The sequence below is a fragment of the Elephantulus edwardii genome, unplaced genomic scaffold (assembly GCF_000299155.1).
Source record: "Elephantulus edwardii isolate Elephantulus edwardi_28Jun2011 unplaced genomic scaffold, EleEdw1.0 scaffold00045, whole genome shotgun sequence".
Lineage (NCBI taxonomy): Eukaryota > Metazoa > Chordata > Mammalia > Macroscelidea > Macroscelididae > Elephantulus > Elephantulus edwardii.
In genome coordinates this window covers 12,566,227-12,570,354 of record NW_006399795.1, presented here as the reverse complement: position 1 = coordinate 12,570,354, position 4,128 = coordinate 12,566,227, and positions in this window count along the sequence as shown.

The window sequence follows — 4,128 nt, the reverse complement described above, 5'->3', positions numbered from 1 at the left end:
AGCAAAACTCCTTCATTGGTATACAATCCCCCCAAGGCAGATTTTTAATTTCTGCATCCCACCCCAACAGTCCATGGTATTGTTGTTCTTGTTGTTATGTGCCATCTAGTTGCCTGGGACTCATAGCAACCCTATGTGCAGGAGCTCTGAAACCTGCCCTGTTCTGAGCCAGTCTCACTGATTCCAACAAACCTAATCCCACTTTCCAGTCACTGTATCAGTCCATCTCATACAGGGTCTTCCTCTCCTGCACTGTCCCTCCACCCTTCCAAACATGATGTCCTACTCCAAGGTCTAGTCCCTCCTGGCCATGTGCCCAAGGTATGCTTCTCCTTGGAGGCAAGGATCGTGGGGTCCATGATATAGCCAATATTTTCTCTAACACCCTAATTCAAATGCATTGCTAACTCTCTTCATTTTTCACTGGCAGCCTTCACATACATGGGAAATAATTGAAAATATCATGATTGAGTGACAAGTGTTTGAGTCTTCAAAGTACTGCCTTTGCTTTTAACAGTTTAAAGAGGTCTTTTATGGGGGGCTTGCCTGATGCAGCAGGTTTGACTTATTAATATGTTTCAATTGATGAAGGAAAGTCTGGAAGCTCTCATATTTCTGTGCCAAGAAATGTGGAAAACAGGTACCTGGTTGATGAACTGGAAGAGATACATTCCCATGACCATTCCAAAGATAAAGAATCCAAGGAAATGTGGAAATTAATGAAGTCACAAGACGACAGTTCTGGATTCACATGACCAGGGCCAAGAACATTTTCCCAGTACTGCCTCAGACAGATGTCCTTACCTAAAGCTGGTACATGGAATGTAGACTTAAAGACTCCTAAACCTGAGAGAGGCAGCAGCATAAGAGACCATCAGCAGTATAAGCTTCAAGACATCACAGAAGCAACTTATGGCCTGAGCCCTCATATCAAGGATTGGCTGGGGGATGATAGGTGCTGGAGGGACAGGAGGAAGTACAAGGGATGTTGATGGAACAGGGAAAGAAAATGGAGAAAACACATGCACTAGGGTTGGGGTGGAGAGAGACAGGACACTGAATCTGTTGGTTATTTCTCTAAGGGGAAAGTGTCTTTCATCTGCTCCTACTGGGAAAATGCTTGTCTGTAAGATATTGATCTAAAGCTGAGAATCCAAATGAAAACAAACTAGGAAGAAGGATTGTCCATCTACTTCTGAAATAACAGGCCTTTGAAACCCTATGAACAATAGAGCACACTTAGACTAGCAGATACGGTCAATGAGACTGAGCCCTCAAATTTGGAAACACAAAGGAAGAGAAAACATTGTAAGTAGACACTAATGAGTGGAATGTTAGACATATCAATATAGGAAAACTGGACATCGTTAAGAAAGAAATGGAACATACAAGTGTTGGCATATTAGGAATTTGTGGAATGAGATGGATAGGAAATTTTGAATCAAAATCAGATTTTGAAGAATTTTGAATATGATTTATTAAAATGGAGATGAAAATATGAGGAAAAATAGAAGTAGTTTCATAGTTAAAAAGATCATATCTAGGTCCATTTTGAAATTCAGTGTTGTGAGTGACAGGATAATATCCATATACATACAACGAAGTCCACTTAACACCAATATCATTCAAATATATGTACCAACAATCAGAGCCAAAGAGAAGGAAATAGATGATTTCTACAAACGTTTGCAGTCAGAAGTCCATCAAACTCGCAACCAAGATGCATTAATAATAATCAGTGACTGGAATGCAAAAGTTGGGAACAGGGAAAAAGGATTAGTAGTTGGATATATGGACTTGGTGACAGAAATGAAGTTGGAGATAGAATGATTGAATTCTGGACAATTATTTGTTTCTTGCAGATACCTTTTTAAAGAAACTTCTATGCAGAGTATACATATAGATTTCACCTGATGGCATACACACAAATCTGATAGATTACATCTATGGAAAGAATTGTTGGAGAAGTTCAATATCAACAGTGAAAACCAAGCCAGGTGTTGATTGTGGAATAGATCATCAACTATTCATATGCAATTCAAAACTAAAGCTGAATAAGGTTAAATCAAATCTACAGGAATCATATTTGACCTTAAGTTTATCCACCCAAATTTAAAAACTATCTCAAGAGCAGACATGAGGTCTTGAACACTAATGAATGAAGCCTAGATGAGCTGCGGGAGAATGTCAAGAATATACTCCAAGAAGAGTGTAAAAGTTCCCCTCTGGGAGGGGAAAAAAAGACTGAGATAGATGTCAGAAGAGATTTTAAATATTGCATGACAGCACTGAGAAACCAAAGCAAAAGGAAGAAAGCAGGACGTTAAGGAGCTGAAGAGAAGAATTCAAAGGGCAGTTCGGGAAAACAAAACAAAGTATTGTGATAAAGTGCACAAAGAGCTGGAGAAGGAAAATCAAAAGAACCAAACACCTTGGCATTTCTTAAGCTGAAGGAACTTAAGAAAGAATTCAAACCTTGAGTTACAATACTTAAGGATGCTATAGGCAGAATACTGAATAGAAGAAGTATAAAGAGTCATTATACCAAAAAGAATTGGTGGACAAAGAAGAATTTCAAGAAACAACATATGATCAAGAGGCAATGTGATGAAGGAAGAAGTTCAAGCTGCTCTGAAGGACTTGGCCAAAAATAAAGCCCCAGGAATTGATGGAATGCCAACTGATCTATTTCAACAAATAGATGCTGCCCTGGATGTGCTCACCAGGTTGTGACAAGAAATATGGAGGACAATTACCTGGCCAACTGACTGGAAGAAATTAACATTTATTTCCCCAAAAAGGTGACCAAAAAAGTGCAGAAATTATAGAACAACATTTATTTCCCCAAAAATGTGACCCAAAAAGTGCAGAAATTATAGAACAATATGACTAACATCACATGCAAGCAAAATCTTGCTGAAGATTATCTAAAACTGACTGAGACAGTACACCGACAGAGAACTACCAGAAATACAAGCTGGGTTTAGAAAAGGTTGTGGCATTAGAGACATTGTTGCCAATGTCAGATGTATCTTGGTGAAAAGCAGAGTACCAGAGAAATGCCTGTCTGTGTTTCATTGACTATGAAAAAGCGTTTGACTCTGTGGATCACAAGAAATTTAAAGAAAAATTGGAATCCCAGAATACTTGGTTGTGCTGATGCGAAACCTATACTCAGACGAGGAAGTAGTCTCCCAAAAAGAGCAAGGCAACACTGCATAATTCAAAATCAGGAAGGGAGTGTGTTAGGGATGCATTTTGTCTCTATAACTTTTCAATCTAAAAACAGAACAGATCATTTGGGAGACTGGGCTTTATGAGATGGAATGTGGCATCAGGATTGGAAGAAAACTCATCAACAATCTCCTTTACACAGATACTACAACCTTACTTGCTGAACCTTGAGGAAGGCCTGAAGCAATTGCTGCAGAAGGCCAAGGTGTGTATTCTTCTATATGGATTGAAGCTCCGCATCAAGAAGATAAAGGTTCTCACTGATGGGTCAATTGACAGCACCATGATATATGGAAAAGAGATTGAGATTGTTCACAATTTCAGCTTATCCAGCCCCACAGTCAACACTCTTGACGCCAGCAGTCAGGAAATCAAAAGATGAATTGCGCTGGGGAAGTCTGCTGCCTGGGACCTGTCCAGAGTACTGAGAAATAATGACGTTAGTCTATAGACGAAGGTGTACCTAATCCAGGCCATGATCTTCGCAATAATGTGTTATGTATCAGGCAGCTGAACAATGACTAAGGATGATAGAAGACAAATAGATTATTAAACAAATGCTGTCCAGGGCAGCCATTTAGCTGTGGTACTGGAGAAGAGTACCATGAACAGCCAAGAGAATAAAGAGGTAGTCATGGTAAGGGTGAAACCAAGTTTCTCCTTGGAGGCAAGGATTCTGAAACTCTGTCTCACATACTTTGGACATATGGCCAGGAGAGACTGGTCTTTGGAGGAAAACATCATGCTCGGAAAGGTGAAGGGACAGGCAAGAGAGGAGGCCCTGGATGAGATGGATTGACACAATAACTGGGGCAATGAGGACAGGTGTGTCAGAGTCAGTAAGACTGGCTCAGGACAGGGCAGGGTTCGGAGCTGTTGTATAGAGTCGCTATG